General features: G+C 41.5%; 1 protein-coding gene across 1 annotated transcript in view; it reads left to right on the forward strand.

Annotated features, from left to right (window-relative positions):
* Positions 1–23,081, forward strand: part of KCTD16 (potassium channel tetramerization domain containing 16) — a 138,298-nt gene that overhangs the window by 114,444 nt on the left and 773 nt on the right. The window lies entirely within an intron of this gene.

Raw genomic sequence — 23,081 nt, forward strand, 5'->3', positions numbered from 1 at the left:
TATTTTACTGTGCTCTATGAAACATCTGTTGCGTTCCATCCTGAATGTGAATGCATCCGAGAGGTGACTAAATTGATTCATGTTGGCAAAATGTATTGTGATCATGTGGGGTAAAAGGAGTAGTATGAATACCAGGCACCAATAATAATTTATTTATTTAAATTAGGGTAATATTTGGTCTTTCCGCAGCCTTTCATGGCAGGAACTGACCCACAATATTGAGGATTTAAATTCCTAGAAATATCAGTATCAATGTTATGTAAAGATGGCAGGTATCCAAACCTGCCCTACTGCTGCGATGCATATCACGCTCGTATGGTACAAAACGCTTGCACCTTCTCATGTGCATGCATAAAATATACAGTATCATTTCATTGCAAATTGTCTTGGCATTGTGTTTGGGAGTTCGGATATTATGATAATGCGGAGCCATCTAAGTATCTAGCTCTCTCTCTCCATCTAGTTATTTATCCAGGCTTATCATTGCAGTATCTCTGCACCTTTGTATCTGAGATGGGATTACTGTGTCTAGTTTCAAGGTCCATCAATCATTCCTCACAAAATATTCTATTGATTTTTGGGTTCTGAGGTTTTGTGCTAATGTGGTAATTTTTCTTTGAAAAATCAGAACTGCTATAATTTCAGTAGATTTATATATACATAAGAGGCAGATTCCTTGGATGGGATGTTTACCCTTGTTGAGTGGGAGTGTCTGTATGCATGCATTGGAAAGAAGGGAGAGGAGAAGAGAAATGCTGGAAGGCTAATATTTTAGGTGTCAGTTATACATCAGAGGTTTAATGCTTCTGCAGAAATATTTCCATTGCTTCTAATAATAGAATAATAATTAGGACAGTGGGAGAGAGATGGCAAGAGAGCAGGCTAAAATTAATTAGCCCTTTTTATCCAGGAATCTCAAACCACTTAAACATTAATTAATGGATCCTGTTGTTAAATTAGTAGCATGTCCAATTTACTGAAAGGAAGGATGGTCCTGTGTTTAAGGCACTGAACTGGGACTATGGAGTTTTGGATTCACTTCCTGACTCTGCTGCAGACTCTTTGTGTGATCCAGGGCAAGTCACTTAATCTTTCTGTGCCTCGGTTCTCCACCTGTAAAATGGGGACAGTAATATTTCCTTTCTTCCACCCTTTCTCTGTCTTGTGTATTTAGATTATAAACTCTTTTGGGGAGGAACCATCTCTAATTATGTGTATGCCTAGCACAATGGGCCCTTGATCTCCAATAATAATAATGATAAATGGCATAAATATTATCGTCAAGAACAAAAAACATAGGTGAGACTTACAAAATGGGGAACTCTATCACAGGAAGCAGTGATTCTGAAAAAAAGATTTGGACGTCATGGTTGATAAGCAACTGAAAACAAGCTCCCGGTGTGACACTGTGGCCAAAAGGACTAATGTGATCATTGGATGCAGGGGAATCTCAAGTAGGGGTAAAGACGTTATTTTATGTCTTCATTTGGCACTGCTGTGACCGCCAGCTGTAGTACCCACAATTCCAGGAGAATGTTGATACATTGGAGAGGGTTCAGAGAAGAGCCACAAGAATAATTAAAGGACTAGAACAGTGGTTCTCGAAACAATTTTTTTGGTGGCCTCAGAGTGCGGCCACCAACTCTTGCTGGTGGCCGCATTGACACTTTTCCCTAATATACTCCGTTAACATTAGGAAAATCAAATAAACATGCATATAGACATGTCCAAATAATCAGTTCTGGGTTTTGATGCATCAATTGTGTGGATCAGAATATTAGCAAAAGTTGAGGAGCTCTCTGAAGGGAAAAGCTGCTTCACTTGCCCCACTCACCTTTCAGGTGAGAAAGGTGAGTGGCGTGCATGAAAAACTGCAGCTCCTGCCAGGTGGCTGGAGGGAGTTACTTGTTCTTCCCTGCAGAGCAGCCAGTCTGGCTACATGTGCAGCAACTGCCCTGAGCCACCTGGCAGGAGGCAGGGAGGGGGCTGCTTTGCGGGGGGAAGAACTGCAGCTTAGGGAGGGGACTGCTGGGGGCTGGGGGTCACATGCATGCAGGGAGGTGGGGGGTAAGTGGGTGAATACAAGCACCCTGGAGGCAATCAAGCGGCTGGCAGGGAGGGAGGGAGGGAAGAGGGTAGAAGTCGGGACCCAGAGGCATTGGCGTGGCCGGCAGGGAGAGGGGGTGAATGGATGAATGCAAGGAGTCGAACCCGCATGTGGAGGCAATTGAGCGGCTGGTAGGGAGGAAGAGGGGGTGGGTGCTAGAAAGGCAGGGAGGGAAGGCGTGGAAGTCAGGACCCCAGGCACTGGTGGGCAGCCAGTGGCTGGCAGGGAGGGGTGCGGACCCCAAGGCAGACACACAAGGGATCACTTACCTGGCACTGCAGGCCGGTGGCGGAAGATGCTTCTGGGAGCCAAGGGCCAGGGGTTATTCACCCTGCAGGGGCTGCTCCCAAGAAGTCCTGGACTCCCGGGTTGTGGTCAGGTAAAACTTGGCTAGGCCGGGTGGATCCTTACCCCTCCCTCCCTGGCATTTGAGAACCATTGGACTAGAAAACATGTCTTATAGTGATAGACTGAAGGAGCCGAATCTATTTATCTTAACGAAGAGCAGGTTAAGGGATGACATACAGTTTGTAAGTACCTACATGGAGAACAAATATTTAACAACGGGGCCTTCAGTCTAGCAGAGAAAGGTATAATGCAATCCAAGGATTTGAAGTTAAAGCTAGACAAATTCAGACTGAAAATATGACGTAAATATTTAATGGTGAGAGTAATTAACCATTGGGACAATTTACCAAGGACTGTGGTGGATTCTCTGTCATTGACGATTTTTAAATGAAGATTGGATGTTTTTCTAAAACACTCTCTATGAATTATTTTGGGGAAGATCTATGTCCTGTGTTATACAGGGACGTTGATGGGTTATTGATGGGTAAGGTACATACTGTAGTAGTCAGGAATTATCATATTCCTTTTACTGGAGGGTAAGCAGGCAAGTTTAGTAACTTGCCCAAAGTCACATACCAAGTCAATGGCAGAGTTGGGGAAGGAACCTGGTAGTGCTAGTTACCAGTCCCTTATTCTAACCGGCAGCTCCCATTCCCTCCCTGTGGCGTCTGTCATCATTTGCTTTTCTGGTCTGCATCTCGGCATCTTTAAATGGAGAGATGCTCCATTCCCTGCTGCAGCACAGCTGCTACTCTGTATTCTGATGCAGGTTATACTGACACGCCATGCCATCTTATGCAGACCTTTCTTCTGTTCTTTCTTGCATTGCTGTCTCAGTCTAAAGTCCAACAAAAAGGATATTGTTACATTTTGGGTATGGAAAAGTACACCCCACTGATTTTCTGCACTCCCTCCCAGACTTTATATGATAAATCAGTACCATCTCTCTTTCGTCTGACACCAGAAGCATTCTTTCTGGCAGAGCATTAACGTCCCAAGGATTATAATGGCTCTGAAGGATGAGTGGAAAATATTTCTTTCTGCTTTCTGACAGCACCAAGTAGCAGCCCTAAACTCTGTTAATCTGTGAAATTGTTTTCCACTTTCCAGCACCCCAAAAGCTAATTGCTTTCTACAGTGAACAAGACTATCTACCGATCTGGCCCCATGCTTGGTGAAATTACTCACCTTTAGCAGTTAGTTTATCCTTCAGATTCTACCACAAATGTTTATTATACAGGACAGTAAAACCCAGAAAAATAAATTGACCATTCAGGCATTTGTACCTTAATAGGCAGGCTTTTGTTATAAAGTATAAGGAGGTTTCCCAGCCCATAAGAATTATGCCCATCCTGGCCGCCTCAATACAATGGTTACATTTTGACACTTGACATAGGATTTAATGACAGAATTGTCATTCACAGAGGGTAGTTCATACTATGCATCAGATATATTTATTCTACAAATTATGTAGAAGTTCATAATTCACAGAATAGCACCATTTAAGTGAATTACAGTAATCCATTTAAGGTATAGAAAGGAATACAAACGATGTCTGGGAGGGCCGGTGTATCATCTCATTGATTTATACCCATATTTTCAATCAGGTTTGATAGGATATTATGCCTTTTGATGTGCTGCCAGGAATTTGAATGCAGGAGGACAAATCTGATAATATGAAAGAATCACCCAAAGCATGCTATTCCATTTTACTGTAATTAGCAAGTCTACTTCATTATTACAAATGCCACAAGCCACCATGCAGCAGGCAATAGGATTACGATGATGTTTAGTTTTACATCAAAGAGTGTACAAAGAGAAACAATTTGACTTGAGGGTGAAATTCATCTGGGTGTAGGGAGGTAGTACAAGGCCCTCTGTACCACTTAAATTTTACACAAGAACTGTGCAGAAGGTTACTTTGGGGTTAGCTGGAGCTACTCGTGTCTCACGGGCATTTCCTGTTACACACGGTCACTCCAGAACACTTGCAAAGAAAGAACCACCGGATCAGGTCATCATCTGGCATAAGCTGGCAAAGCTCCGCTGAAGCTCTGTTGGTGAGCCTGAGACTGTGAGCTGCTGAGGCAATGGAACTAAGGGTACGCAGTCCCTTGCAGGAGACGCACTCAGCATCTTGCAAGACATCTGTGAGCCTGATTCTCACTTTCTCCCTCTCTGGCAATGCACTCTTGGCAACTGAAGCCCTGGGGCTGGGAGCTGTGGCAGTAAACAGGATGTACATGAAAGGAGATGAAAGGAGCAGGGGCAGCCTCACACAGAGGTGAACAGGCCAATAGAAACCTTATTGGAGGAGAGGTATGTGGTGAGAACCTGATAGCATTAGATTTGGAGGGGGACTGAAGAACTAGTGTAGGCATAGGTGACTCGTGCGTCTAAAGCATGGAAGATCAGCAGTGGTTAAAACTTGACTGAGAAGAATAATAGAGCATTTTGTGGCAAGTGGACGTACCATCTGGTCTGATCTTTCCATGTCATTTCAATGCGGCAGGAGTGGAATATGCTGCTGCTGAATAGAGTAATGAAGCATGGTCAGGCGTATGTTAGAATTGTCATCAAGGCAAAGCTCTCTGTACAATTAGCTGGATAGGAGCATGTCATAGCAATAGAGGTGGAAAGTCTGCATTTCCCAGCAAGCGTCTTCAAGGATTGTTTTGCAGTGTTCCAATTCCCGTGACGAGAGCAGCTCACACTATCTTTGTATTTTGCATTGCAACTGGTGCATCTGATAGAAGTTCAGAGCATCTCTCTCTTGTTTTCTTCACGGCACTGATGGACACTATAGCACTTGCTTCAGAGCACACTTCCTAATGAAGTTGCAAACATGAAATAGATGTTTGATGGGATCGAAAGGGTAGTACTCTATAAATAGTCTCAACTCATGTAGCGAATGAATGTGTAAATTAACACGGCTAGCAAGTAAACACTTGAAAGCAAGTGCAAGAGGAAGGGGGAAAGTCATTAAAAGACTAAAACATTAAAAGGCTAAAACATGGGTAGATCCATATCAAAACAAACTTAATCCTGGATTGTTTGAAGGGAGCAAATGCATTTAGGGGGCCTCTGAAATATGGCAACTTCTATGGGAACTAGAATAAGCCATTTTATTAGCATCACTCCAGACTTCATGTTTTCCTAATTAAATCTTTCAGCTTGATTCATTTAAGCTCAAAGCAAATTTTCAAAGTGAAACACAGGTCTGGGACGCTATCTTGGGGTGCCCAGGATTGTGAGCCATCTTGTTATTCCCACCTCAATGAGTGAGAGACTTGTTTGTTTTTAGCTGGGTGTCGCCCCCAGTCTGTTAACCATCCACTCAAACCTCTGCCAGGCCTTACTTTGCCATGCAGGTTAACAATAGGTGCAACCCCAAATCACTCTGAAACCACCCCCCTCCCCCCCATAGTATCCAGCACCGGTCAATGGACACTCAAAGAAATTACCAGGTAAGCTGCCTCTGAAGAGATTGTGTAGACGCAACTTGGCTGGCACAACTCAGGTTCAGGTCCTTTATAACATTACAACACTGAAATATATTTATAGTGGAACAATCATAGTTTATCATCAATGGTTAAGTTTTAAGAGATGATAAGGATAATACGTGGAAACAGAAATGGTTACACTTATAAAACAAAACGTAAAACACAATCCTAGGTCTACACTTAATAACGGCTACCTTTCCCACGTAATAAAGTAGATTTTTTCCAAGGATTAAGTCTTTGAAAGAGCTGCTGGTTTTCAATCAAAACCAGGAATCAAGATTTTCATGAATACCCCCACACAATTCAAGGGGTTTTCCTCTATGAATGGATGACAAAATGTCTCATTTGTTTTCCAGTTATAGTCCAGTAAACCTTTGAAATGTCCTTCTGGTGTTTTTTCTCTGGTGTCCTCTTCCCTGTTGATTTCACATCCCCCTATTAGTTCCATATGCAGATGAGACTTCCATTATATTGACTTAAAATGCTTAATTTACATGTGACTGAGAGATACACATCTTATCTCCTGTCTGGAAGAAACCTTTTTGTCAGCTATGCCTGAGACAGTCTAGTCTAAACATATCTTCAGTACATACACACAATTCCTTTAAATATCATCTCTACATATATCTCACAAAGATTATGAGGATCAGTAAGACATAAACTTCTGTTAGATACCTCACTTCACTATCTTTGGATAAATAATATGAAAGCAATGTGATGGATGTAGTGAGTTTGTCAGACCTCTCAAGAATTGCTTAGTTCTTTAGCTCCACCATAGCAAGAGGTAGGAGGGCTAAGGAAAGGAAGACAGCACAGACAGCAAACCTCTAATTGAAAGCTGGACATTCAGATACTACATCTTGATCCAGCTACTCACATAAATAACCAAAATGTAAATGAACTGACCCAGAATTGTCCTGATTGCCCTGAAGCTGCTAAAAAAAGCAAGCTGGCCTCTTTGCCTCCTTCAAGTGATAACGACCTCAGCCCAAATACTGAACAAGGATTTTAAAACCCAGAGCTTCCAAGTGAATGCACCAGGGCTTTGTAAAGTCGTCATGCTTCAGAAATTTCAAAATGCAAAGATCTTCATTGGTGGCTATTGGGAAGGATCTTGGTTTTCTGATAACATGCTGAGGGGAGAGAGGCTCTGAATAGGTTGCAGCAGCAGAGTCATTCCTGAAATATCTCACTCTCTCTGAGACACACGGTTAGTAAATCCATCCAAACCAGGCCTCTCAGTCGTGTCTGGAGTGAGACCTCTCTGAAGTGATCTGGGCTTCTGACTGATTGCCACTGTGAAAGAAGTGCTCTCAGGAGTGCTTCAGTGTCTTAGATTAGATAAGATGGGGCAGAAATGATTCCACTGAGTCAGAGGGCTGGATCACTGTGATTTCCTAACTTTTTTCTCCATAATCTGCTTCTTCAAGGGAATATTTTCCTGCATAACTCTTTAAAACATTCCCCCTCAGAGTAAGCCAACTTTTCAGTGCTGGGAATAGTGGTAGAGTTGCAAACCCAATCAGTTAACCTTGATTGAGACATGTATAGGGTTGAGGCATTTTGAGTTGTTGATGGTCTTCCCAAATAGTGGAACTAGGGATGGTGAGCTGGTTTGGGGAAAATAGGCATTAAACTTGAATCTACTCCCCAAACTCAAAGACACTTTTTCTGAGGTTCCAAAAAAAAATCCAACAAAACCCACAGACAAAAAACCCAACCAGTCCAAACCAATGTTTGAATTATTTTTCATTTCTTGCTGTACTGGTACTTGTTCATTAGGAGCTGGATTGAGACCGTCAACTCATTTCACATAGGCCATCAAGCAGCTTTCAGGTAGTATTGATGTGTAGTCATAGTTCTGGACTTGATTTGCACTTCTGGGCTAGAGGTGAAATATTTTTGTATTCCATTAGCAACCTCATGAGCCATCAAGTCCCACAGTAATTTTTCCTTCTTAATAGCAGTGCTAAGGATTTTATTTTTAATAGACTTTAAGGGCATGCAATTACCCATAATTCAGGGGTTATGGGCTGAATCACTGCACTAGGCTAACTGATCATTTTCATTGGCTTTTATGTCGACCATTTTGCTTGATGTAACTGAGAGGACAAATTAGCCACTTAAGATGATAAAATTATGGCTTCTATGCTGTCTAAAATTTTAAACTCTCTTCTTCGCCTTGACAAATTATATTTTTTCTGTATTTCCTTTCTTCCTACTCTGTGAAACTTTACTTTAGGAGAGTCTTAGTGAATATAGACATTAAAAGAAAATAGCACACTCTCCTACATTATGACTGTAAGATTGGAATTTAAACTTGAAAGAGAAGATGAGGGTGGGATTTTAAAAATATAAGTGAACCTGGCATATTCCAGCCCATCTCGGCTTTCTAATATTCAGAGCAGGTATTAATCTGGATTAATTCTACTGAAGTCAATGGAATTTCTTCATATTCAGAGGGAGATCAGAATCTGGCTCTTAGATTGTACTAAACTCTAGAATAACATTATAGTGAAATCTGAACTATATGCACCTCTCAATAGATTGTGCTGAATTGCTACCATCTTGCATGTTGTCACTTTTCTCTATGCATCATTCAATGAATTCATTTAACTGGTGAATGCATTTTTGACAGATAAATTCATAGTTGGTTCAGATTTTGGCTTTTAAATTCCTTTTGGTAGGACTGCTTTGAAACTGCTTAGAAGCCTTCAATTTCTAGGGGGCGAATGCGTAAAAAGCCAGTTTACTGAGCGCATATCTGAATGTTGGCTTGTCTAGAAATAATAAAACTAATTTGCAATTTAATAGCCTCTTCCATCCAAGGAGCTCAACATGCTTTGCAATAAAAACAACGAGAATCCTGTAGCACCTTAAAGACTAACAAATTTCTGCGGGCATAAACTTTCGTGGGCTGCAGCCCACTTCATCAGATGCATGAAGCAGAAATCACAGATAGGAGGTATATATATATATACATCCAAGGGCAAGAAACAACAATGGGGAGGGCAAGTGCTAACAAAGTCAATTCAGTTAGGGTAGATGAGGCCTATTCGCAACCGTTGATTAGAGGGTGAGAATGTGTGAACAGTGATAATTACTTCTTGTAATGAAATAACCATTCCAAGTCCCTATTCAGACGCAGTCTGATTGTGTCAAGTTTGCATATGAGTTCCAGCTCTGCAGTTTCTTGCTGAAATCAGTTTTTGAAGTTTTTTTGTAGAAGTATGGCAACTTTCAAGTCAGCTACAGAGTGTGCTGGGAGGTTGAAGTGCTCTCCTACTGGTTTATGGATGTTACCATTTTTTATGTCTGATTTGTGTCCATTTATTCTTTTGCGTAGTGATAGTCCGGTTTGGCCAATATACATGGCAGAGGGGCATTGCTGGCACATGATGGCATATATTACATTAGTAGATGTGCAGGTGAATGAGCTCCTGATGGTGTGACTGATGTGGTTAGGACCTGTGATGGTGTCACTAGAGTCGATGTGCGGGCAGAGTTGGCAACAGGGTTTGTTGCAGAGATAGGTTCCTGGGTTAGTGTTCTTGTATGATGTACGGTTGCTGGTGAGTATTTGCTTCAGGTTGAGAGGCTGTCTGTAAGCAAGGATAGGCCTGCCTCCCACAGTTTGAGCGAGTGAGAGATCATCTTCTAGGATAGGTTGTAGATCCTTAATGATGTGTTGGAGAGATTTTAGCTGGGGGCTGTAGGTGATGGCCAGTGAGGTTCTGTTGTTGTCTTTGTTGGGTCTGTCCTGTAGTAGGTGACTTCTGGGTACCCGTCTGGCTCTGTCAATTTGTTTCTTCACCTCCCCAGGTGGGTACTGTGGTTTTAAGAATGTTTTATGGAGATCCTGTAGGTGTTTGTCTCTGTCTGAGGGATCGGAGCAAATCCGGTTGTATCTTAGGACTTGGCTATAGATAATGGATCGTGTAATATGTCCAGGGTGGAAGCTGGAGGCATGAAGGTATGTATTGCGGTCAGTTGGTTTTCGGTATAGGGTGGTATTAATGTGACCATCCCTTATTTGTATTGTAGTGTCCAGGAAGAGGATTTCTTGTGTGGACTGGTCTGGGCTGAGGTTGATGGTGGGGTGGAAATTATTGAAATCCCGGTGGAATTCTTCGAGGGACCCATGGGTCCAGATGATGAAAATGTCATCAATGTAACGTAGGTAAAGAAGAGGTGCTTGGGGACGAGTTTCGAGGAAGCGATGTTCTAGGTCCACCATAAAAATGTTGGCATACTGTGGGGCCATGCGGGTGCCCATAGCTGTGCCACTGACTTGAAGGTATAGATTGTCTCCAAATCTGAAGTAGTTGTGGGTCAGGACAAAGTCACAAAGTTCATCTACTAGGTGTGACATATCATCATCAATGCTTTGCAATGTTAACAAATTCAGTCCCAAAAATCCACTGTGAGGCAGGAAGAACTAATAACAATACCCAATATTTATATACCACTTTTCATCAATAGAGCTCAAAGTGTTTTACAAAGTAACACTATCCTCAGTTTACAGATGCAGAAACTGGTACACAGAGGGGTGAAGTGACTTGCCCAAGGTCACACAGCAGGCGGATAAGAAAGCCAGGAAAGGAATCCAGGGTTCCTTATTCCCAGTCCAGTGCTCTATCCATTAGGCAACACTGCCTCCATTGTCCCTAGAGGGAAATTGAGGGACAAAGAGGTAAATGACTTACTGAAGGGCACCCAGTAAGTCAGTGACAGGACCAAGAAAAGTACCCACTTCTCCATACTTTTAGTCCTATGCCATCTCCACAATATCATCCTTCCCCTCCAATTTAAAATAAAATTCCTGCTTCTTTGATAGCCCTTGCAAGGTAGCTCCACTCCTGCCCTTCCGTCTGATATGTTCAAGGAAGTGGACACTGTGCTCTCCCCCAGTTATGCAGCCACGGGTCCCAAAAGATTTCATTCGGTTCCATTGCTGCAACTGTGATGACCACATACCTCGTTCTGGAGGGGAGAGATGCCCAGTATGCACCAAACTAGTTTTCCCCAGAATAAAAACTGACTTCCTAATAGCATGGTGCACGTTAGGACATCTTTTAGCCTCTGGATTCAAATACCCATTGCAACTGTTGCAGCAGCAGTTGAGTCCCGTGGAGCCTGCCAGGTCCCGCTGAAGTAGAAAGACTTGAGGCAATTTATAGTTTGCAAAACCCTTTTTTAAAACAAACTTGCCATTTTTTTTTTTACCAAAATCAATTTAAAAAAAGTGAGGGGTTTTGTTTGTTTGTTTTTTCATTTTTGTCAAAAAAAAATGAAACATGTACACAGGTAACTTAAAAAAAAAAAAAAAAAAAAGGATTTTTTTCAGAATTTCCCTTGAAAAATACTAAGCATTTTTCAACTAACTAATGTGTGTATAGATGAGAGAAAAAAATTGTGCCAGATCCTCCAGTACTATAACAGCTGTGGATTTGGCCCATGGTTCAAAGTTAAATATATGTTAAATTATATTCTTTAATATATATGAACTATACTGTAGCTTGTTCAGTCTCACATGTCTGTAGCAATAGCAAACTGAGGCAGGTTTGTCCCGTATGTTGCACCTAAATGACTACTTGTGTTTGATGAAATCAGATGAAACCCATAGGGAATATCTACTTCCCAACTCAGTTGGTAGAAAAAGTTTATTAGAGTTTGAGAATTAGGGTTTCCAGGGGCCTGTTCCTGCTTCTGATACTGACATGTGCATGTGTGATATTGGGTTAATCCCTTTCTGTGTCTCAATTCTTCCATCTGTAAAAATGGAGATCGTAGTGATATTGTCTTACCTTAAAGGGAGATGAGGAGTTGTGAGGCTTCATTCATTAATGTTATTAAAGAGCTTTGAGATCTTTCTATAAAAAAAAAAAGGTCAAAGAATAATCTAAAGCTACAAAAGTGGGATAGTCTGAGGACCAGCTCCTGAGAGATTCTGGGAGCCTTTGCTGAAGGCAAATAGTAACTAAAGGTGCACAGCAGGTGCTTAGCAGCATTTAGGCGTTGGCCATGGGTACGGGTCTGTCTGATCTGTTTTACCACAAGCAGATCTAGTCACAACCGGAGGAATGCAAGATCAGGTGCTAAGACGTGACATGCAGATGAAAATGAGAAAGTTGATATGGCACACAGGAAGGCAGTCATTAACTGAAATGCATATTTATCCTAGTCTGTCATTGTTTACAAACAATATAATGAATCCTGATTGTAGAATTAGACTCCAGGCACCTAGTCAGTGGAGTCAATCAAGCAACCCACAACAGGTGTGCAGGAACAGACGGCCTAACCTAATAAGTGCTTTAATGTATGGTATAAAGAGAGACAAGAGCTGTCAAACTGGCCTTCATGGCATAATTGAACAGTTAGTGTTCTCTTCTTTCTGTTGAACAAAAACATTTTTCTTCTTTCCAAACCAAGACCTGAATTTCAGGCCAGACTCACCCACGGTGGACTCAAGGACTGTTTTATTTAGCTCAGTAGACAAGCTGGCCTCCACTGGTTGTGTTGGCCTTCCTGAGCTGGCAGCTGAGCTCTGTTGGCTGGTGGTCCAGGTAGCTTCTCTTGACTGACTGTTGAGATAGTGGCCCTCTGGTCTCTTCTCACTAACCTCTGTTTCTCCCCATTTTGCTTCTCACCTCCCCAGTGGTTAAAACAGATCCAAAAAAGGGGAAGGGAACGCAACAATTGTGGTGGCTCTCGTCACTGGTGTCGACGTGATGATGCCACATTGAATCATCACCTAGTGTCAGGATGTAGCAAAGGGAAGAGAATGGGGACAGGATTAAAAATCTGTCCGAAAGGCTCTGCTTTCCCCAAGTAGGCCCATAAGCAGCAAACAAATATGTGGGTGTGTGTTCTTTGTGTACAGCTGGTGAGAGGCACAGCCCTGGTCCTCCCTCCTCCCTTCTTTACCAGGATGGAGCATTTGTGTTGATCAAAACATATCTGCTAAAAGGGGAATGAAGTGTGTGTCTGAAAGCTTCTTCCCCAGAAATTGGTGAAACACCTGATGCAGCGTCCAGCCTGTTAGAAGTTTAGAACATTTCAAGGAACACGTGTTATGCAAAATGCTGCAACTCTTGTGAGGGTTTCTTTCTTTTCACTTCCTAAAGTGAATGGGGACCCAGCAGGTGAGGCAAATCTTCCTGTAGAAGAGAGGTTGCTGCTTCTTCTGACCCCCTGACAAGAGGTTAAGTCCTCAAAATCCCCCAGCCAGGCACCAGGTCTTCCTGCTCCTTCCATTTCAGAGTCCTGTGCCTGATGAGCCCTCACTTCATGAGTCACAGAAGGGGAGTTCAGGGGAAGCAGGGAGACATGGGAGAGCTCTCTCTATGCTTATCCAGACATCTCTTAATCCTGATTTCCTAATCCTGAGCCTGCACCACTGAAGTCAATGGGAGTTTGGCTGTTGACCTCAACAGACACAAGGTCAGGCTTTAAGTGCAGATCAGAACCAAGAATTTAAGTAAAGCTTTTGGAATCCACAGTGTGCCTGAGAAGGGTCAAAATTGCCCAAAGTGAGTTTGCAAAATAACAAACTGGAGAACCGTGCACACAGGCAGCCCTTTGCATGCACAGATATACCTTGTACACATGAAAAAAAAGGCTATACATACATGACTGGCACTCACACTGTTTTGCAGACGATGCACTCACCTTGGAAACTCTTTTTTTCCTTCATGTTTCAATTATTATTTATTTGCACATTATTGACGTGGAAAAAAATGGGACCAGTTTACCCTTCTTGTGGTAATACTGCTGGGCCTTCGAATGACATTTAGAAAAAAGGACTGTGAGCTATGAAGTCAATGTAGAAAGGACTAGGCTTGAAACTGGGATTTGTGGCAGAAATATGGCATGCAGCACTATTTGAACTAACATTTGGAGTACTAGTTAAGCTGCACAGTAATTAATTGGGTACTGATTTGCACAGATATGTATTTTATGCATGACTGCTGAATTCTGAAAAGCTTCCTTCCCCCCCTTTCTATTCCCAGAAGATGGTCTAATGAAAACTATTTTTCCCCACTTCATTAAATGTTTAAGGGCAATTCAATTTCCTCACTTGCTTTCTTCTTCTTTCTCTATGTTTCCTTCTGTACTGGTCTGACTAGTATGACATGTTATCTTTTTAATGATGATGCCATGGGGTTTTAGTGTAAAGCCCTGAGGTTCACACAGCTGTAGCCAGAAACCAATAAAAATTACACCTATGACACTTTATGTAGCCTGAAAGCCTTGGCGTGATTCTGATTTCACTGACACCAGAATAAATTAGGAGTAACTCCAGCAGAAGCAGTTGATTTACAGCAGGTTGAAACCAGTAAACTGGGCCCCTTGATCTTTAAGAGAATGTTTAGCAGAGTATCACACCTTTATCAAAACTGTCAAAAATATATCTATGAAATGGAGGCACTATAGATTTTCTTTCTCCTGTTGTAAATGTGTTTTCAACATAGAGGATGAATGGGCATGGCAAATAGAAAGGTCCCTGCTTTTAACACTCCCAGTTGATTCTCTTAGGGCCTAATCCTGTGAGGTGCTGAATCAGTCAAGTTGTTTTCTTTGACTGCACGTGTTTTGTATACTTTTAACTCTAGGCAAAAAGGAGGTCAGTGTCCTGAGCATTTGCAGTTGATGAGACTATTCCACAGATGCAGTAATCAAGGCATTGCGACAGAAAGCTAAATACACTGAACAAATGTGATGGATTCTGAGTCAGGGTTACATATTGCACTCCCAGAAATTCTGCCTGACTTTCCACTGAGAGGGAAGGTTTTAGAGGACTAAAGAAGGGTGAAGATCCTAAAGCTCCATGGGGAAAGATGAGGAGAACCCCACAGATCCCAAGTAATCTCAATGAAGCCCTCATGCTTCTGTGTTGCTATCCTGTGCCGCGGGACAGATTCCTTTGCAAACCTCTGAGGGGTATAGATGCTCGTCCTCTCTACCCGTGCTGTGGACCTTAAACCCTGTGGGGCTGAACAGTCAGCACTCCAAGGTCTCTGGAGGCATTCAGATGTCCACTATGTAGTCACCATGAGAGAACGGTTTCTCCCTTGGGATATGCAGTGTGTCCAGCTGCCTAGGAATTCATCCAAAGCCAAGCAGCTGTCTCAGGGCTCAGGATATGGCCTGTTTTCACAGTTTTGTTGTCTGGGTAGATTTTTAGTTTCTTCCTCTTAGTTTGGTTGTCATGTGCCCATAATTCCTGAATATTCATTAAGTGGAATTAGCAATTGTTAGATCTTAATTAATGTACAAAAAGCTTATTCTGTGTCTAATTAAGTATGCACTTGAAGTGTTCTGATTGCAATTTGGACATGGTTCTACTCTTCATCAATGTGATCATCTTAAATGGAAAAATGGAAGTAACCAGAGGAGCATGGTGACTAGTTCTGTTCTCTTTATTAGCTTTCGTGGGTTGCTTCAAATCAGATATCACAAGGGAGCCAAGAACACCCTTATAAATATTATTATAAAGCTGGCTAAGAAATTTCAGGCTATTTAGTTGTTTAATTTACTGGTCATTCTAAAGAACAGAGCTTGTGGAATTATACAAAATGTTATTAGAGAATACTTTAATGAGTAATACAAAATAAAAAATGACATGAAGAGAGGTTGGGCAGTGTAAATAATCTTGTGTCATAATACAAGAACAAGGGGGCAGTCTATGAAGTTGAAAGAGAGAAATTAAAATGGATAAAAGGAAATGCTTTTTCACACAAGGCCTAATTAATCTGTGGAAGTGACTGCCAAAATAGATGACTGATGCCAAATACTTAGTGGGATTCAAAGCTGGACTGGATAACAAGAATAGCCAGTTACAATAGTGAATAACAACAACCACAAGAGTTCGGGAAGGGAGCTTCAGTGCAAAAGCCAGCTTCTAACTTTGGGAGTTAATAGTACGTTTTTCACGTTTAGAGGGCATCCCAGAACTGCCTACTTGCATCCCAGAACTGCCTACTTGCCTCGCATTGAAGCAGTTGGTACTGGCATTGTCAAAGACATGATACTGAGTTATAGGGGTCATTGGTGGTGATCTGGCATGACAGTTCTTACATTCCTAGTAGAAGCAGTGTGTTCTTTTGTTTGTGATGTCATGTTCTTCATTATTTAAGAGCATCTTCTGAGTATTCAGTAAAATATTCAATCCTGAAACTCCTGACTGTTTCAGGGATTTTAGTATCGATGCTCCATCTGGAAAGTCATACCAAAAATGACGTAGTCATTTAAGAAGTTCTAGTCATCTAACAAGAGACCAGAGCAACATCCTCTGACATTGGGGAGTCTACACTGGAGCTGGAGAGTATAATTTCCAGTTTGAGGAGACATACTTGTGCCTAGCTCTGACTGAGCTAGCGTTTTAAAAACTGAAGTGTCGCTGAGGTAATGTGAGTGGTGAAAGGGGCTACCCATCCCCAGTATGTATCTAGAGTCTCACATGGGATTGTACTTGGGGCAGCTAACTTGTCATGCCACCCATGCCACTGGGCCTACACTTCTATTTTTAGCATGATGGCTTGATCAGATCAAGCCTGCTCCAGTGTAGACATAGCTTTACTTGCCCAATCACACAGCATGACTGGTAGTTTCCAGACAGTTAAAGTGAACAGGTTGTGAATTAAAGGCTAAAATTTGATCACATAAACCCATTTGAGGCAGGCAAAATCCTGCATTTCTTACTTAGGTAAAGCTGCCATTGAAATCATTGCAGGCCACATCCTCAGCAAATTGGCATAGCTCCATTGTCAGTACATTTACATCAGCTAAGAATCTGCCATGGGGCTTTTGACCTGAGAGAAAGCAGTAGTATTGGACCTAAATAGGGAAATGACGGCCAAGTCTGTACGTTTTGTTTAAACTTTTTATTCAATGCATCTGTGGAATGGGGTATACAATAAAAGGATCCCAGACATATCACTGGAGCAGTGTGACGAATTCATAACAACTGATTTATTTAATTTCACCTCTTATCCTCTTTGCAGATGGATTGTGAATAGAATCACAATTTTCTTGAGTGAATTTGTTCTCTGAATAATGTCTTAAAATAATTCTCGGTCAGTAACTGGTTCACTACCAGCTGAGGTGTCTGATATTTAAAATGTGAGCTGTTTTGATTGCTCATATTGGTCATATGTTATGGCTTTGTTCCCTGATTGGGTGAGTGTAGTTTTTAAAATCCGATTTCCTGTGGGATTACTCAGGATTACCGATTCTAAATACGAATTCTCTGAATATTCATAAATATTTGCTTAAAGTTTGCTTCCTAGGTAAATAGTAAACTTCTTTGCTCGAAGTCAGCTGAAGGGGTTGGGTGGAGAAGGCACATAATTGCAGTGCAAGCCTGACTTGCTATCCCAGGATTCTCTGAATAGCTATCTATCTATCTATCTATTTTTTTAAATTTAGTTGAGAATCTGCTGCAGAGCCTTTTATTGCATATGCACAAACACAATCTGATCTGTGTCTGTTTCTGGGATGCATTCAGACTCATCTTTTAAGGTACATGCTGAAGCTTTCTCCCCATGGTGGCCCTGTTCTCCCCTCTCACCCCCCACTTTTAGGAAGGATGGAGGGAGCAACCCCTGTGTTCTCCTGAGTGCAGGGACTGTGATTATCTCTAGTCCTTGCATGGGATGTGCATGGCAGGCTCTCTTTCCCCTCTGTGCACATTTGCAATGGTCAAGGCCAATCTGGGCCAGATCCTCTGCTGGTGTAAATGGCATAGTTCCATTGTTGTCCATGGAGCTGTGCTGATTTACGGCAGCTGAGGATGTGGCTCTTAAGCTGGTAGATGGGGGTTATAAATAGGGAATAATGACATGAAGTCTAGGAAGGAGAAATTCAGGCACAGTATAAAAAAAGCCTTGCTGCTGAGGAGATGGATGTATTCATTTGTGGAATGGCTTCCCAAAGGAAGTGATTGAAGCTCCATCACTAGGGGCACGTTAAGCCTGATGTGACAGAAGTCTAGAGACTATGCTATAGGGAAGACTCAAGCACAACAAGGAGATAGGCTAGGTCTCTAGATTCTGTGGATAGCTTTGGGACTCAGAAGAGTTTGTTCTCATGCTGGGCATGGCCACTGGCCTGCGGGGTGATTTTAGGCAAATCAGTTTACCCCTCTGTGCCTCCATCTGTAAAATGGGGATAATGATGCTTACCTCCTCTGTAAAGCACCTTGAGATCTATTGATGAAAAGTGCTATAGAAGAGATGGATAGGAGAAGTACTACTAAAATGTGTTTCCCCTTTACAAATTTTAGTTACAGAGTCATTGTCAACTTGACATCTAGTCAACCAAATAAACAAACCAGATAAACCTAGTGTCCTACGGCTGCTCCCGAGCTTCCTCTGCTAATTTTTATGGGTTTACAACAGTATTTTTCTAGATAGGTAAATGTTTCCCTTCTATAGTTGCTTTATGAAAGATGCATACAGATAACAGGGAGAAGTGACTGACTGTGTAGGGGAATACAATGAAAGTAGTTATGCACAATGTGCTATCAAATGCACAAAAAAGAAAAAAAGAGAGAAGCTTATTTTTCTTTTAATCTCTTTCACTTACATCAAACTTAATATTTTCAGAAAGAAATGTGATTTTTAAGTGAACAGTGTCTCTTTAAGAAAGCTGTTTACTGGATTCCTGATATTTTCCAAGGGTCCAGCATGCAGTCACGTACATCCCTATCAGCTAGTTTGCACCTGATGGATTTCTGCCTTTTGAACACATGCGGTTGCTTGCTGGAATAAATCATTTTCTGTTTATGCAGTACAGGAGTTCTGTACCAGTTTTCTTCTTATCAGGAAACAATGGGAGTAACAGCAGAGGAAAAACGCCGTCAAGTTAAAATGTCAACCACAATAAGAAGGTGCAAATCAATAAGGCTCATGGATGCGTTTTTCCAAAGTTCACACGATCAGTTTGTACTGAGCCTCGTGCGTGCAAGGTCTGGGAGAATTATAAAAAAATTTCAATTTAGCCATTATTGACTTTTTCAGACTAGATACAGAACCAGTCTTGAAGCAAGTCTATGAATTAAATTTAGCCACACAGACTGCGAGACTCCTCCATCATTGACAGAGAACAGCGAGTAACAGAGTGGGGAAGTTTTTTTCCCAACTGTTTCTATAATCAATGTGAACTTTGTTCACAGCTGCTAGCAAGATGGAGAATTTGAAAGACAGGTGTGGCAGGTTTCAGCAGGGCGTCTCTTTAAAAAATGCATAAGCGCTCTGTGAGCTTGCAAAGTCATGTTTCACTCCAGTGGGCTTGACTCTCTCAAGGAAACAAAGTCAGCAGCTTCTATTCAGTTATGTATTTTAGTATGTGCCCAAAAGCCATGGCCCAGCTAAGGCTGCAGAAAAATCCCTTTACAAAAGGGCCTGGGATAGCTAGCATCGGAGACAATGGCAACACTTCTATTGAGTTCAGTGGACCTGATTCACCATTGCCCTGCCTTGCCCTTGATTTGGTCATTGACATCAGTGCAAACTGAGTGTCAGGTAGAAATAAAATGCTACCGTTCTGATTTCTTAGTGCTTTACACCCACCCAAGGTTCAGAGAAATGGTAAAAGAGGCCCCATCGGAAATGGAGCAGGATCTCTGTGTCCATATTTTTCAAAAATACACAGCCAGGTGAGAGAGTTCTGGCGTGTAAAGAGGCCACAAAGTAGATATGACTTTAGTGTGCACCTTCATTTTAAAGCCCCTTGACCACAGCGGCATAGTGTAGTGTAAATGAGAACCCAGCCCGAAGTCTTCATGAGAGAAAATATTAATCGCTCCATAACTGAAATGAAGCACAAAATGGCAGGTGACTCCCAGAAGCCTCTGCAACAGAAAGGGGCACATTTAAAGATACAGAAAACAGAATGACAACTCCTTCCAGTTACTTACCTACAGCTTTCGCAGAAAGCCTTTGGGGCTTTATCAGTCTTTCTATAAAGTACAAACCACTTGCTTTTCTTTCTGTTTCCTTCAGACAGTGTATATTGCAGAAAAGCTCCCATGGATGAGTAACGTGTGAAGTATTATGTGCGCAGCATTAAAAACTGTGCCCAGTTTCTGTTTTATGGCTGGAATAAAGTGGTGTGTTGTTGATATAAGGCTGTTCATCAGCATGCTGAAGTACATTGTTCTTCACCTCAATAATGGTACCAATCTGCACATATTGGAGGTGATAATTATATTTACTTGGAAGATGGATGCTTCCAAATGATCTTTCCAAATTAAATCCATGATTAAATCTAGCAGATTGGTCAGGAAACAGTTTTTATCAACGCCAGCTTTCCCTCTTGGTCATGGATTATGGCTATTGGACAGTTCTCCAGTAGAACATGAAAAAAAGAATTCTCTGTGCTGGGGCAGGAAACAAATTGAGACATGTTGAGCTTGTTTCCTAGGCCTAATGTGCTTCTGTGCATGCATAATCAACATTTATGAGGGCATATCTGACAGCCAGGTAGGACATTATGTGAATTAGATGCTCAGTTTCAGGTTTTGTATGTGCACACATTGGAAGACATTTGAAAATTTGGTGTCTCTGAGGTGATAGCACCATTAATTAACTACTGGAACAATTTACCAAGGGTCATGACAGATTCTCCGTCAGAGGCATTTTTAAAATCAAGACTGGATGTTTTTCTAAAATAACACTCTTTAGGAATTATTTTGGGGAAGTTTTGTAGCCTGCGTGATACAAGAGGTCAGCCTAGATGATCACAATGATCCCTTCTGGCCTTGGAATCTATGACCCTGTGAATTATAGCGCCCTCTTCTGTCCAAAGTGTGCAGTGTCCTTGACCTAGGCTTAAAAATATACTGTTTGGGGAAATTAAACAGCTACCCGTGCTTGAATAGATAATTTCCTGTATCCTGTGGCCAGGAGACCGTGTGGCCAGAGACAACCTTCTTGTAATCAGCTACCTTATTTTCAGTATATGACTGTTGTGTAACTATTTAGCATGTGTGTTGTAAGAGATGTTTATTTCACATCAATAGTCTGCAATAACCAGGACTTTATTGCTGCTTTTTGTTTCTTTTAAAAAAAGAATGAATAGCTGCATTTAATTTAATGAAAATATAAATATGATGGTGATTACACAGTAAAATAATAATGACAGCATCTTTCTGAATAGCAGTTGCAGGCAGTGGAAGCATTATAGTCTGGATTTTATTTTGACATAGAGAGCATTTTGATATTTCCCTTGGAAGAAGTCATATTTCCAAGACAATGCATTGGGGTATATTTTTGTGTGAGTGCACATAGATGTTGGCTGCACTAGATTAAATTCTACTCTCTGGGCTCCATTGTGAGAAGGATGCTACTTTTGAATGTAGCTCTCACTGTTTGCTTACAGTAGGGATATGTCAACTGTCTCCAACACACTCACAGCCTGCCCTGGACTGCCGAGAGCAGTTGTTCTTGCTCTTACAACAAATAAGATAGCAGGATTGCATCATGCTCCAGAGTGTCACCAACGCATTCATTACGTGCAGGGTTTTTTTCTTGATGGAACCACATGATGAAGCAGTGCACATTGGACTGTAAGGAGACAATGACAGAGAGCAGCAGCAGTGTCTGCAAACGACATGGCTCCACGAAGCACCCCCACTTGTTCTCTGCACCCAGACTAGTTACTCAAATGAACCATTAGGCAGAGGAGTTCTTCCAGCTTTGTCATGTAGGTTTGTTTGTGAGTGCTGGGCTGTAAACTCCGGGGATGAAATCCTGGCCTTATTGAAGTTAATGACAAAGTTCCCATAGGCTTCATTGGAGCCACGTGTCACCCTACTGTGTCACTTTAGAGATGAATGCCCTACCTTATTATTTTAGGACTGTCTATGAGTGCTAATCTGCACAGCCTGGTTTGTTGCTTGTAGGGTTGCTCATGAGCACTAAGCTGTGCACACTGTTTTGTTATTGTGGGATTGCTTGTGAGTGCTAAGGGTTTTGGCTTTCGTATTTTGTTTTACAAAAAGATAACTGCAGAATTCTTTAAACACAGAAAGAATCAATGGACATTACAAACATATAAGCAAAAAGGATAGGTTGGGTTTTGAGCCTATCAAAATTGACACCCTACTATTAATGGGGAAATTTGAATAGGACATAGAATAACATTTGATCAATCAATACCTGAACAGTGTAAATATCCTAAGTAAGACAATTCCTAGATCTATGCAGGTGTTTCCAAGATAGGTTGATTTTTACTCTAAGACATCTATTCTCTACACAAGAATTATATCTGCATTCCTTTCTCTTCAAACATGTTTTATTCCTTTCTGCCTGGCACTTTATTTATTAAATCAAAACCTTTGGAAGACCAAGTGCTAGAATGAACTTCTAGACCATTCAAACTTTGTGGAGGCAATAACTTTGGCTATGAATTGGCATCAAGCAACAGCACAACCAGTTGGATATTGGCTCCATTTTTTTGTCAGTTAATAACTTTTTTTAGTAATCTTGGGCTAGATCCTACAACCTTTATTTACATAAGTAATCTTATTGGCATCAATGGAACTACTAATGTGAGTAAGTTTGAAGGAATGGGCTAAGGGTTGAAGACCTTACTCTGATTTTACTCAGGTCTTACAGTCAGTGGGAATTTGCCTATGAAGAATATGAGTGGGTGTCTCAGGATTTGGCCTGTTAGTGAAATGCTATGGCGTTAGCACCCAATAAACCACGCCTCAGACTTACCCCTGGTTTTCTGAAACAATGATCATTCACTTTTAAGAAAATAACAACATAGTCCTTTGCATTGATATAGTGGTTTCATCTCCGGATCTCAAAGCACATTTCAAACATTCATGAATTGTCTCACAACAAAACCGTTTTACACATACATGAACTGAAATACACAGAAACAGATTCTCACTTGCGCAAAAGGCATTTGCCCTGCTGTGGCAATCTAAAGGGGCCTTAGAGTGGACATTAATGTCCCTTTACATGGCCAAAGTGGAATAAAGGGACATTGTTGCTAATGAGAATCAGGCACAGGGGGCTTAAGATTCTGATTCAGCAAAGCACTTCCACACGTATGTAAGATCTTGGCCATACTGATTTACCCAAGATTATCCTGACAGTCAGAGGCAA

Source organism: Emydura macquarii, unplaced genomic scaffold, assembly GCF_026122565.2.
Source record: "Emydura macquarii macquarii isolate MOO-44397 ecotype Brisbane River unplaced genomic scaffold, CSIRO-AGI_Emac_v2 contig_2768, whole genome shotgun sequence".
NCBI lineage: Eukaryota > Metazoa > Chordata > Testudines > Chelidae > Emydura > Emydura macquarii.